Here is a 14569-nt window from a genome sequence, read left to right on the forward strand (position 1 = left end):
AAATGCTGTATAAACCTCTTCCCATCCCATTCCTGAGTGCATCTGTATAAAATGACAGGTAGGAGCATGCACAGGCAAGGTAAGTCTGCTGTACTGAACAGAGTGTGAGACTCAGTTTCCCTGTGGCTCGTACTGTGAGAAGATCTGGCGGCATTGAACGTACTTCCAGGTGTGCACTTTTGTCATCTAACAGCCTTCAAATAACCTGGAATTCAACTGAAGAAGAGCAATCCGCTTATCTGCTAAAGCTAGAGGAAGAACAAGGCTGGACTTCTCGAGAAATGGTAGAGAGCTGCACGTTAGTGGTATGGAAGAGATTTTCAAGAGATTCTTCTACCATGCAACACTTTCACACTAAGTTTAGAGCTTACCCTTGGCATAAAGCGTGACTTCTACAGTAAATAATTTTCTCAAAGGCCCAGATTTAAAGTGTTAAGAATCAGAGTGCTCTGGGTGCTACTTTGAACACACCCTCTCCTGCTCCGTGGTTTGTCAATGTCCTTCGGGGACAGGCTCTCCTATCCCTATTTGCAGTGCAGCGGAAGGATAATTTGATAAATGCTACTTCCCTCCAGGGTGTTTGCATTTTCATCCTTATCTTTGCATACAGAAAGGGACACTTTACCACTTGCTAGAGAAATGACAGGTGTCTGTTCACAGGATGGACAGGGAGTTATTTTCTCAGGCAAAGAGCTTACTACCTTTCAATTAAAAATAGGTTGAAAGGAATCGAAAAGCTCATTTTGTCTTGTAAACCTAAATGCTGCAGAACACCATTACCAATGGAACAAAGCAGATGCTAGCCTGTTGAATTTCTAGAACAAGGCTGTTGGGTAATTCTAAGGGTCTTTCTTCCCTTATGAAGTTGGAATTTGGCATAAGGGGTGGTTTGCAATGCCAACTCAGAGAGAAAGGTTATCTGGAAAGCCGGGAGGTATGGTAAAGACATGGAAGTTCATGGATCTCGTGAGGCCAGAGCCCAGGGCAGTGGGAGGGGAAGGGGCTGCTGGTGCGGGCTCACATGCATGGGCTTAACACGAAGGGGTTTGGTCTAGTTTGCACATGCGGAGGAGGGCACTCTGGAGTGAGAAGTGAGCTAGAGGGGCTGAGAAAGAGCTGAGGATTCAAAATCAAGCAAGACCGGGCCAGGGATGTAGCTCAGTGGTGCTGCGCCTGTCTGGCAAGCGCAAGGTCCTGAGTTCAATTGCTGGTACCAGAAAAACAAACAAAAAATCAAGCAAGAATAAAGAAAACAGAAGGCATTCTCTACAGTCTTGTAGGAGTTTGAAAAGGAGGCAGGACCAGGTGAAAACATATTAGGACCGGATATCCACAGGAGGCAAGAATGAATGTTACGTTTTCTTAGTCGCTCAGGGTTTTTATACTCAAAGGGCCTTCATTTCAGTTGCTTTAAGAACTAGAATCACCTTTCCCTTTTGAAAACCTTAAAATCTGTATCAGTCAGGCAAGATGGCAGGCTGTGGGTTAAGCTGAACAGGGACAGGTTTGGGAAGAATAAAGCACTGCATTAGAACCGCGTTTATCCTGGCTGCCTTGTGTCAAAGTTTTGAAGTGTTGTGAAGGTCGAATAATCCGTGCACTGAGCCAGCCCAGAGAGCAGCACGCTTTAGACTCAATAAATATCTCTACTCTTTTCACCAGCCCGCAGTTTTCAGGTTTTTGTAAAGTAACAACCGGTTCTCTTACAAGAACCTTGCCTGGCCTGGTGCTGCTCTTTTCCCTGGCCTTCATTTGCATCCGGGTGAGCTCATCTCTGTGCCAAGCTGAGGCGGCATAAATACAGCTCAGTGGTAGAGGCACACCGAGAAAAAGATGAGCAACTCTCAGGGAGGACGCAGTGAGAGTGTGTGCGTGTGTGCATGTGAGTGCGTGTGTGTGCGAATTTCCAACTGGTATTTGTTTTTCTTGAGAGAGACTGTAATTAAAATGGAAGCCAACAGTAACTGGAAAATGCAGTTTGTTAGAAAATTCACATTTGGTCGCTCTAAGGATGAGGAGTGAAATCATTCACAGGATGTGATGGGTATGAGAAAGCCTGAGTCAGGCTGGCACATGCCATGTTGCTGGCACTTGACAGAGATGCCCAGCGTGGTACCAGAAGAAATGATGAAAATAACCCCTTGGAGATAAGATCATCTCTGTTAGTTCATCATTAAATTGTCATTGATTGAAAACAAAAAGAAAAGGAAAAACTGATTTTTCACCTAACCAAGTGTGAATTCTCTAATATTTATATTAAAGAACAGGGTCATTTGCCATCTACGGAATAGCAGACGTGGATTATTTTGCCCGCTTCTGAGTGTGCCAATATGTATGTATGTATGTTCTGTGTGTAAACCCTGAGGTCAAAGCCAATGTTGTTTCTGTTGCCTGGTGTGCATGCTGGTAACAAGAGGACACTTTCTCCAGGCCGAAATGCAAAGAAATATGTTAGATATTGACTGCACCCATGGATGCACATCCTTGGGCTAGAGTATGATGCAGACCTTTACGAATATTTTATAAATACTGTATGAGACCTGGAAAAAAATATTACCGTTCTGAATATGTAATGCAACTATGTAAAAGAAAATCCAGGCAATGAATACATTTAAATACTGAGCAATTATATAGGTGATCTCATTTCTTGCATTTTTTTCCAAAATTTCCTCTAAGCAGCACATAGTACACAACTGAAAGATTAGCTTTAAACACCTATGAGACTGGGGCTGAGGATGTAGCTCAGTGGTTCTGCCATCTACCTCACAAGCGCAAGGTCCCGAGTTCCATCCCAGGTACCAATAAATAAATAAATAAATAAAATGCTATGAGATTGAAATGAACTCATTTCATTGCCAGAACCAGAACGTCTGTGCTCAAAAGACATGGATTCCGGCTCAGGATGTCCTCAGTGTTTTGCTTGTTGTTTAACGTAGTGGCAATTCCGAGCTGGAATCCTAAATCACTCCTCGATGCTTCCCTGCATTTGTCCGTGCCTGGGTTATTCTAAACTGCCCCTGTCCAGCTCCCGCAGGTGGTGGCTATGAAGCGTGCCCCTCAGACAATGGTCAAAAGAGTCAAGTACTCAAAACCACTTTGTAGAGTGCATTGTGAGGCAAAATTCAAGGCTATTTCCTCTGGAAAAGAGGAGGCTCTGTGTGAGGGTGGTGGAAGAAGGTGGTTGTGTGCAGACACTGACGTGGCCCCGCGAAGGCTGGCCTCTCCGGGGTGCCAGAGCTTTCTCCCCGTCAGCCAGCAGTGCCACTGAAGCTGCCTCTGGGTGTGGCCCATCCAGGGAACTGCGCTTGGGGAGGATTTGCTTCTCGGGGCTGAGCTGGGGCAGGAACATTTCCAGCAAGGCCGAGTCTGCCTCAGCTCGCGCAGCCAGCAAGCGCTGGACCTCAGCAAGGCTTGCTGCTCGGCTAGCAAAGCTGACAGCTCCTGGGTAAGAGGATGTTGGGGGGAACCCGACCACCTGACCCCCTCCCCTGGACCCCATAGTCATCCACAACCCCCTCACCCACTGTGTCATGATCAGCACGTCGCAGACCTCAGGATCCTTCAGAGCAGGGGCCGGGTCAAATCCCTCCTCGATCCTACGGGCTAAGCCATTGGTGGCGAACCTTTTAGAGCCTTCTACGATACAAACAGCCCGCTGTGGCGTGCGCCATAGGTTCACCACCACTAGTCTAAGCACACTACCCTACATGGTAGGCGTTCAGTGAAGCTTGGCTGAACAGCTCCATGTTATTTCAAAATATTTTTAAAAATCCAGTTCAATTTTGCAAAGGAAAGCATACACGCATACACATAATTGATCTATTTTGAAATCTTTTGAAATTTGGGGCCGGTAAAAGGTCTCACTAATGGGCTCTTCATTTGTGGAGAACACTTGGGAACACATTAGTGTACCAGGTCCCAGGCCCTGAGTGCCACATAAATGTCAGCAGACATTAAGATCTCAGAAGCCTTCTCATCTGGGCATTTGGAAAGGTAGGGCTGGAATTTGTCCGCCCGGATTTCTCCCGTTCTGCCAAGAACAGTCTTTTTATGTCCTCCCAAGAATCTTGGCAAAGATCAGCAATCTCAGGGGCATTCTGAAATAGCTATTATTTATCTTTCAATTATTTTGCAATTTGAGCTATTTGTGTATCCTGAAAATATGACCACCTGTCTTTTATCTGTAGCAGGAACTAAACTACAACCGAGAATACTCTGTGTTACAGGAGAAAGGAACTTCTTCACCCCACCAGGAAGAAAATGCTGGCGTCCTGGGCTTTCAGGCTGCTGTTCACACCCGATTTCCAGGTTTCCTGAGAAACCCAAGGACAGACACATTGCCCATGGCTGGATGAGTGGCCATGAACCTAGCAGGGTTCTACATCCGGTTACCAGGAGGGTGTGTGGGTGAGAAGAGCACACAGGACACATCAGAGCACAGAGCGGGGCGGAGGAGCAAGCACAGGCGTGGAGAGGTGGAGTCAGCTGCCTGGTCTCCGACCCCACTTCCTACCAGGGTAACTCCCCATGGCTCAGTTTGCTCAACTCTGACTGGAGAAGATGACCTGATCGCCTCACGGTGTTATAAGGAATAAGCAAGGTAATGTGGACACAGAACACACTGTCACAGCTGTCACTGTCATTACAAGGTAGGTTCCGTCAGGGCAGGGATTTTGATTATTTGCTGATGGATCATTAGGGCCTAGAACAGTTCCAGGTGCATAGCAGGCACTCAGTAAATATTTGCTAAGTTAACGATTAAATGAAGAGCTAAAATACGAAAGAGGTGACTGCAAAAGAAGTGTGTGAATAGCAACTGCTGGAGAACTCCTCTCCCACCCTCAGACCCACAACCACACAAAGCAGTGGTAGCTAATGCTGATTAAAGCACGTCTGAGTGAGAGACATGGTGGTGCATACCTGTAATTCCACCACTCAGGAGGCTGAGGCAGGAGGATCACTGTGAGTTGAAGGCCAGCTTGGGCTACATAGTGAGTTCAAAGCCCTCCTGGACTACATAGGAAGACTCTGTCTCAAAAACAGACAAACAAACAAAAAAACCCCCCCAAAAAATGAACAAAAAGGAGGTCTGGGGATATACAGGGCCTGGGGTTCATTCCCCAGTATTCAACCCCCCAACTGCATTAACATCCACTAAATACTAATTTACAGATGATTTCAGACTTGAGAAAAGGTCCTGAAAGGTAACTAGGATGATCTATTTCATGAGAACAGCCTCAGGGCCATTTGTTGTTTCTTCCTTTAGTCTATCTTTAGCAACTGGTATTTTTAGTAGTAATTTAGCACTTAGAGAATTAGAGTTATCTTTTCTTTTTTGGTCTAGGAGTAAAGGCTCCTATTTTTGCCCCCTCCCCTGCAATGAAAGGCATTAAGATTTCCTGTACATGGCTGGCATAGATGGGTCCATTCAATCAGGTTTACATAAATGGGTCTGTAAGCCAGATAACAAAAAAAGAAGAGGTCTTAAAATTACTGCACGTGTTGGAAGTGGGAGAGCCACGGCCTCAGGATGCCCGCACATTATGACCGCTTTAGGTATAACTTGTGTCCTGTCCGAGGCTTAGGGGGCCCTGCACAGAGTGCAGGGTCATGTACGGGAGGCCTCGGGACAAGTGTTTCCCCATCATCAGCAACTGAGTGTTGTCCCCAGCCTGACCGCTTTTAAGAAAAACAAACCAGTAAAAAACCCTGCCCCACAGAGGATGTTTATGCACTAATTTAATTCTGGATAGGTGTTACAGACTGTTGCATAAAATGTTCCATACAAAAACATTATTATTAATATCCTTAATTAAAGCAACAATAGTTGCAGCACACAGATTCAGCCAAATTAGGAAAATTACATATTAAGTAACTGGGTTGCTAAGCAATATTACATCCTCATTTTACTTAATTGCTGTAATTAGTATCTTCCAGCAGATGCCACAATGGAGGCCAGACAAGCACACACAGGAAGAGAGAGAGGGGAGAGAGAGAGAGAGAGAGGGAGAGAGAGAAGAGGGAGGAGGAAGTGGAAAGGCAAGTAAGAAAAGGGAGGGAGGGGCACACGGCCCCGTCTCTTAAATGGTTCGGTGACCTCAAATACCCACTGGCCAGCCCAGTGTAGCCCAGCGGTCCATAGCTACTCTAGGAAAGAACTCAAGGTCAAAGAATGCATAACAAGTTGGTCAACTGGCTCATTTCTATCTTGTAAACGTCTTTTATCTGAATACAGAGCAGATCCCGTGTTTCAGAAGCCGGACCTCACGGAGGGACACTGGCCCTAAACACAGGGCATCGAAGCAGCAGGGAGCAAGCAGCAGCGATGCAGTGTGGAGCGCTCTTCCCTACATGGAGGTGCTAGGCAGGTGGGGACAGGTGATGCCCTCCTGCGGCCAGCTGCCAGATCGCGGGGAGGTAGGAAAGTGGCTGCTCACCAATGCGAGGGGGCCGGGTGCCACCTCAGTGTCCACAGAGGCCCTCTGTGGTGGAATTCTGAGCTCCACCCAAACAAGGAGCCATGGTCCTGGGCGGGAAACTCACCAGCCAGGCTCCCACGGGTGGGATCCAGAACTGGAAGCCAGGTCCACGACTGCGTGGTGCCTCTTTCCACCAGGGGAAAAGTGAATCGACCACTGCTGGCCATCTAGGGGTTCTCCGAGGGCTGCCCTTCTCCAGACATGAATATCTGTCACGCCCTACAGGGCAGCGGGTGTAATCCCTGTAATCCCAGCTCTCTGGGAGGCTGAGGCAGGAGGATCGAAAGTGAGAGGACAGCCTGGGCAACTGAGCAATTTAGCAAGACCCTGCTTTAAATAAATAAATAGGCCAAGAATGTAGCTCAGTGGGAAGCCCCCCCTCCCAAAAAAAGACTTGCAATCGAAGGGATATTCTCACCTCGTAACAGTCCAGACTCTTGAAGTCACCATATTTTTCTTATTTAGCACTGCAAGTGCTACAATTGTAAAATACATTCCTGAAACCTGATTATCGCTCATATATTCTCTTGCTCCACATACACTTTACCTAGTACGACGACACATGCCATGGTGTGGATCGAATCCACATTATGGAAGACTTGAGGGCTCTGGGGGACCCTTCCTGCCAGGCAAGAGCAATTAAAATCAGTCTGTTTCACCCTGCAGACGGAGCCAGGAGTGCGTATCCTGAACCATCAGCTCATATAGCACTTGGATCTTCATCTCTCCCGTCTTCTGCTTTTTACAACCACAAGTTCCTACTACAGCCACGCAGTGAAGGTTCCTGCCCTGAGGAGGTGACATCCACAAGCCACCCACTTACCAGCACTCAGAGCTGGCTTTGGGGGTGAGTGGAGCTTTTCCAGTCTCCCCACTTCTGACCCCCTTTCACATTCCCTCCAGACCAGCCAGCCACTCCTCCTGACCTCAGTCCTGACATCACACTGAGTCTAGAACTCGAGAGTCCCTGATAAAATGGAGTGTTTCATCTGTCAAATATGTGAAATTATTTATCAGTCCTACATACTTTATTTTCTCTGATCTTATCAATTGCTAACATTCATCACACACTTACTGATTATGTCTCATACATAGGCTTTACATGTTACATGGGTCTTATTTGGTCCTATCCAGAAAAGCATATAATAGAACATACTACCCCGCTGTACAGGTGAAGAGACTTGATTCTGCCAAGATCACATGGCAAGGAAAGGGTTTAAGGGGTCAGGGTCCAACTCCTTGTCTTAGTTATTTTCTCGTTGCTGGAACAAAATACTCACCACCTACAGATTAAAGGAGGAAAGATTTATTTTAGCTCCCAGTGTGCAGAGGTTTCAGAGGACTCCAGAGGACTCCAGAGGAGAAACAGTCCATGGCAGGGTAGGCAGGAAGCAGAGTGGGATCAAGGGAGGGGAGCAAGAGCCCCAGGTATAGGGATGTAAATGGGGTGCTGGGGTGGGGAAAGCTAAGCACACAGTTTGTGACCCACAGGGTCTAGATCTTGGGCATGTGCATCCTTCTGTGCACCATGGGGAATTTCTGTGGAACATACCCAAAACCCCAAAGAATGACACACTCTGATTACAACTTGATACATGCAACTGGTGAACATTCCCCACGGGAGTTCCTAAAATTTCTAAGGCTGGCCCAAGGCTGCTGCTTCTCTTAGCATTTAGAAACAGGTTCGCTCCTTAGGCACCCGAAAATCACCTGACATGTTTAGTAGTGGCACTCAGTGACCCTGGCTACCAGATGACACGGAACCACGGCAGTGCACATTCACTAGCTCCTCCTCCAGGTGGTCCTGCACCTTTGTCTTCGGGCCACAGGGCCCAGAGTAGTGTCACTCTTTACAAGGTCTGTGTGTTGAAGCTTCCGAAGCCACAGCGACCGAGTGTACAGAATGTCTAGGTTAAGCTTCCTCCAGAATTCAGAAGCACCGTGATCTTAATCCTTGCTCTCTGCAGACCCATTAGACTTGCCTTCTTTGACAACAGCGGCAAAAACCCATGTTTTCAATCCACACGAGCAAACATGCCTTTTTTACATTCAGCAGTATAAAATAAACTTTGGCTAAGCAAAACTGTTTTCCCAAGGATTCATAAAAAGCGGAGCGGTGGGGCCAGCTGGAATTACAACATGTCTGCAGAATTCCTGAGGTGCTACCATACATCACAGGAGCGGGGAGGCCCCGTCACAGACTGTCAGGAGGAGAGGCGGTTCACAAACCTCTCTGCGAGGCGCTCGACGCTCGACGCCCAGAACACAGTGTGAGCAGGGCGGGTGCCACTGCCATGGCCACTGTCGAATCTGCATCTTCCAGGAATGTCTAAATTAGATGTGCCTGGCCCTTAAAATAAAAACCTAAACAAATAAATCAAGTCTGAACCGTCCACGGAAGTAACTCAATGGAGGAGAAACCTGCTTCCTACTGGCTGCGAGCCCAGCCACCTCTCTGGTGTGAGGGAAGCCTGTGTCTCAGTTCTGATCAAAGCTGCATCCTGAAGGGGAGGGAAAGGGTGCAGTCACCAGGTCCCGCTGTGTGCCGGGCACTACGCTAAGTAAGGCGTGCATGTGTCATCACTAAAAGCAAAGCAAGCAGGCGTGGTAGTGCACGCCTATCATCCCAGCACTCAGAAGGCTGAGGCAGGAGGATCAACACAATTCCAGGCCAGCCTGGGCTACACAGCAAGATCCTATCTCAGAACCCAATGAATGAATGAAAAAATAAATAGCAAAGCAATGAGTGAATGAATGAATTGTGTGGCCACCCCCAAATTCGTACGCTGAAATCTTCATCTCCAATGTGACTATATTTGGAGAACGGGTCTTGAAGGAACTAGTAAAAGGTAAATGTGGCTGTAAGAGTGGGGCCCCAGTTCATAGGGTTAGTGTCCCCAAAAGAAGAGAAAGCAGAGAGCTCTCACTTTCGCCAAGCATGTGCCAAAATAGAGGTCAGGTGTCGAGTGTGGGGGTACAAACCTGTCATCCCAGCACTCCGGAGGCTGAGGAAGGGGGATGGCCACAAGTTCAAATCCAGCCTGGGCTACATCGTATGTTCAAGGGGAGGCTGAACTATATACAAAGTAAAACCCCGTCTCAAAAAACCAAACCAAAACTGAAACAAAAAAGCAGTCCTGTGAAGAGACTGAGAGTGGGAAGATGTCTCCGAGCCAGGAAGAGGCCCCACCAGAAACCGACCAATCTGGACGCCTAAGCCTGGACTCCGCAAGCGGTAGGCACATGTACTTCCATTGTTCAGGACCTTCAGTGCACAGTGCAGGTGGAACATCTGTAATTTGGAAGGCTCCACACTCCTGACAAACACCTGTGTGGAAAACTGCACACCATGAAGCTGCTTCATGCACAGAATTATTAAAATGCTGCACAAAGTCACTTTTGTCTATATTACCTTGTGCCAAACATTGCATAGGGCACATGAGAAATGCAAGTGAATCTTATGTTTAGCTCCCCTTCCCAAAGTTATCTCATTCTGTAATTGCAAATATCTCCAAATCCTAAATAATTTAAAATTTTAAACACTTCTGGGCCCAGGCATTTTGCAACCTGTGTTTTGCTTTGATTGACCGATATGTTCACGTGTTTTAGCAACTCTGCAGCAGCCATGAGGATCCCACTTTTCAGATGAGGAAGCAGAGACCAATGAGAAGCAAACTGGTCCCGGTTAGAGATGCCCGCGGGGGTCTGATGAGACTAACCTGGAGCACGAACCTCACAGGGGAATACTTGGTTCCTCCCATCAGTGAAGCACAGGAATTATCTTTAAGGAGACTTCACCCAGGCGTTGCTTGCTTATTTTTAATTTGTACTGTTTCGCTGATTAGTTGGGTTTGAACAGATTTCTTCCAAGGTGGCCTGGCGATCACTTGTGGATTGTAGCTGGTCACGGATGTCACCGTGATGAGGTGGAGGAAGGGACACAGACAGAATGAAGGTGTGACGTCCACGTAGCGAGTGCCCTTGGTGAATGCAGTCATCACATCCTGTGGGTGTGCGCCGATAAGGCCAGTTTTCAATAAACAAAGCACAGGTGCATAGAATCCGCAAAGGGATAAAGGGTTCACAGAGCCCCATACGGTGTCCGGTTCTGCTGGGCTGGGGCAGGATGGAAAGCCGTCTGACGCGTCCCAGGAGGCCCGAGGCGGGGCTGGGCCGCACCCTGAGCCTCTGCAGACGCTGCAGCTCCCAACGCCACCCAGGACTCGTCAGCGTGTGGCCGTGGGCTTTGGGGACACTTCCTCAGGAGCCACTACTGAGTGCTTAAACTGCCGTGGAGAGAGATGCCCGATACGCTGGGCAGTTCTTAAAGCCACTAAGACTCTGGGAGGCTACAGAGAAGAGCAGGTGGGGATCAGAGCAGTCGGGAGCTCGCGTCGGTGTGTGACGCTGGGTGTTCTTCACTGAAGAGAGCCTCAGCGTCACCGGGCTGTGAGGTTCAGTGCGGTGACCTGAGGGCTCCATTCGCTGGGTGCCGTTGATGATGCTCCGGACTCCTGACCGCGGACTGCTTCGCCGAGATGGCCATGGTGGCACATGCCTGAGGGGCTGAGGCAGGAGGATCGATGCAAGTTCTAGCCCAGCCTGGGTCACACAGTAAGACCATGTCTCAATAAACAAAACAGCACATGGCTCAGACGGGCCTCAAACCTGTGCTGCCCGAGTCAGCCTCCCAAGGCGCTGGGACGACAGGCAGGAGTGCTGTGTCCAGCTGCGAACCTCGGTCTTAATGAGCAACTGCTGACTGAAGCTGGCGAGTTTTGCCAGGCCCAGTGGAATCCACCTGGCCCTGACCTCTGGCACATGTGGGGTCTGCCACTGACTGCTGCTGTGATCTACTCTGCAAATGGTGTCACCACGGCCTGCTTGGCAGTGTCACCAAGTGACTAATTAGTACACACTGCATAATAAACTGTAAGACTATGTTTGTAAGTAAAAATTACGTAAGATTTCTGCATAGTACTATTTGTAAATTAAACTAAAACTAGAAATTCCATTTGACCCAGAAATTCCCCTTCTGGGCATCTTCCCGAAAAAGAGTCAAAGATGTCATGGGACAGTGATGCATGGATACCCACGTTTACAGCAGCACAGCTCACATCAGCTGAATCTTGGAAGTGGCCTATGTGTCCATCAACTGAGGAATGATAAAGAAAACGCCACATTTTCCCACAACAGAGTACCACTCTGCCATAAAAAGAATACTTCAGGCATTTGTAGGAAAACAAAAGCACCTTGAGACCACAGGGCTAAGTGAAATAAATCAGATGCCCAAGCTTCTGCACTGCAAGAGAAACCACCAACAGAACTAACAGACAACCTACAGTGTGGGAAAACATTTTTAGCAGGTGTAACTCAGACAAAGGGCTACTGTCTAGAATATGTAAAGAATTGAAAAAAATCAGACCCCTCAAATTCAAAGACCCAATTCAAAAATTGGCATCTGAAATGAACAGACATTTCTCAGACAAAAAAGTAAAAGCAGCAAATAAACATATGAAAAAATGTTCAACATCACTGGTCATTCAAGAGATGCAGATGAAAACAAGGCTGAGATTCCACCTCACCCCAGAAAGAATGGCTGCTATCAAGAAATCAACCAATAACAAATGCTTGCGGGGCTGTGGGGAAAAAGGAACCCTTCTCCATTGTTGGTGGGAGTGCAGACTGGTGCAACCACTGTGGAAATCCGCATGGAGATACCTCAAAGAACTAGGGCTAGAGGTCCCATTTGACCCAGCTATTCCCCTGCTGGGTATTTTCCCAAAATAATTAAAAGAATCATACCACAGAGATATATGTGCACCCATGATTTTAGCGGCACAGTTTGTAATAGCTAAAGCTGGAAACAGCCCAAGTGCCCATCAACTGGAAACTGGATAAAGAAGATGTGGTTTTTTCACAAAATGGAGTACTACTCAGCCGTAAAGAACGAGAACCTAGAGACATTTATAGCTAAATGGATACACATTGAGGCCATACTCTTAAGTGAAATAAATAGGACACACATGTGTAAATACTGAATAGTTTCTCTAGTGTGAGAAACTGAGAGTGTAAATAAGGATTAAAAGGATTAATAACTAATAATTGATACTTTGAAATAGGAAAAGGTCCAAAGGGGTAGGGGTGGTGGGAGATGGGGAAAGGAAAGAAGGGAAAGAAAAAATTATGAGAAAAGAAAAAAAATGGAAACAAAGTCTATGTAAATAGGGAAGGGTAGGGGGGTGAAGGGCGCACAGGTAATGGGGAAAAAATAAGAACCAAGATGCATCATGTACAGGTACAAGCACCCAATGATAAATGTAAATGTACTGTATACCTAAAATGTACCAATAAAAGAATTTAAGCAAAAAAAAAAATTGGATGCCCATGCTTAAATATAAATAAATGAAAATAAATGAAAGAGCAAAATAGAGAACAGATGACAGGAAACAGGGAGACAGATCTTTCAAATGGGAAGGGGACCATGAGGTGGGGTTGCCGAGGGCAGGAGGGGAAGGCCATGAAGAAATAATTAAGAAGCATTGTGCCCTTGCACAAGTCCCCACGAGGAACGTGGCTAGCGTGTACTGCAAACGCGGACTAGTGAAAATTTAAAAAAGAAATTCAAACGGGCGAAATGCTGTCCTCGGCACAGCATCCAGAGAGGCTGAGTAGGAGCAATAAACCCCCGCCGGCTGATGCTGAGCCCCGGGTCTGTCACACACCCGTTTCCAGGGTGCACTCTCCCGTGGGCCTGGGAGGCGACGCCACGCCAAGCACTGAGGGACAAGGTGGAAGCAGGCAGAAGGCGCTTGGCTGGGGTTAGGCCCCTTTCTGGGGGCAGGAGGACCAGGGTCCCAGCTCTTGTGTTTCCAGGCTGCTGCTCAGGACCGGGGGCGGGCTGCCCGCCAGCTGGGGGATGAGGGAGAATGAGCACCCAGAGCCACCTGGACACTTCCGGACCCCAACCCGGTCCCACGCCTCCAGATGGAGTTCCGAGTAATAGCCAAGGTCTCACTCTACCCCTGCTCACAGGGCCGATGCCACACAAAGTGAGCTTCATTTCGCAGGACGGTGAGGGGAGGAAGCGAGGGTCCCCATGGAGCCCCTTTAGCTTTAGGCGGTAGCCATGGATTTCTTTATTCAGCATCTTCCATCCCACAAGACCACAGTTCTGCACTTGCGGGCCTTTCCCTTGACCACTTCCGTGTCCGTGCGTGTGGATGGTTTGGGGCTGTCCCCGCCTGTCCTTTGTGCCTGTCTGGACCTGCCATCCCTGTCACCTGGCACTGATACTTCCAGGCTCCTGAGCCGCTCACTGCTCCTCAGACCTTGCCCACAGTTGCTGTGCATGCAACCCTCCTGTGGGGATGCTGCTTTTAATGGCTGACAACTGTCACTTTCTTCAGCAGTGGCCTTAGCCCGCTGAGCCTGCTTGTGCAGACAGCCTGGACAACTTGTGTGTTAGCTTTCCCCTCACTGGACACAGTGCCCAACACTCACACCTTCAAGGAGGGGGTTTAATTTACCTCAGGGTTTGGGTAGATTCAGCCCACAGTGAGTAGCTCAAGGCCGAAGCATCATGGCGGAGGGGCGTGGCTGCTTAGTTCACAGGGGCCAGGGGATCAGGACCAGAGAGGGATGGCGGGGGCCCACATGCAGTACCAAGGCTCTGCCTCCATACCCTACCCAGACACACTCGAGAGTGAGCTCTACGAACCTGCTAGGTGCGTCTTTATCCAACGACGCTGACATAACAGGATTAATAGTTAATCCAAAGTATGGTTTGTACTGAATGTACAGGGCAGCGCTGACCAATACAACTTTTGGTGGTGATGGAATGTTCTAGCTCTGTGCTGTCCAAAATGGTGGTCACTAGCCACAAACGGCTGCTGAGGACTTGAAACGCAGCAGCAGGATGGAGAAGTGAATTTTTAATTTTATTTACAAGTAATTTGCTTAAATAGCCACATGTGGCTAAGATGTCAGGAGTCCAGCTCCTGAGTTCCCAGCAGGGCCAGGTCTAAGCTGAGAAATGTCACCTGCCATTGGCTTCTTCCTTCCTAGCCTCCCTCTCTGCCCATCCTGGT

At 48.1% G+C, this 14569-nt stretch overlaps 1 protein-coding gene and 1 long non-coding RNA gene across 3 annotated transcripts in view; one reads left to right on the forward strand and one right to left on the reverse strand.

The window, feature by feature from the left end:
• The window catches only part of Sntb1 (syntrophin beta 1), a 218487-nt gene that overhangs the window by 13721 nt on the left and 190197 nt on the right, over positions 1-14569 (reverse strand). The window lies entirely within an intron of this gene.
• On the forward strand, positions 4077-8867 carry LOC147824105 (uncharacterized). 2 transcript variants are annotated; one of them, XR_015442934.1, is made up of 3 exons: positions 4077-4600; positions 6236-6417; positions 7146-8867. It is a non-coding gene; the product is annotated as an uncharacterized LOC147824105 (long non-coding RNA). The 2 variants fall into 2 exon arrangements; XR_015442933.1 differs by having other exon boundaries at positions 4086-4600; positions 6236-6368.

The sequence above is a fragment of the Heterocephalus glaber genome, unplaced genomic scaffold (genome assembly GCF_053883595.1).
Source record: "Heterocephalus glaber isolate CG9 unplaced genomic scaffold, H.glaber_assembly_v1.0 deba00001555, whole genome shotgun sequence".
In the NCBI taxonomy this organism is placed as follows: domain Eukaryota; kingdom Metazoa; phylum Chordata; class Mammalia; order Rodentia; family Bathyergidae; genus Heterocephalus; species Heterocephalus glaber.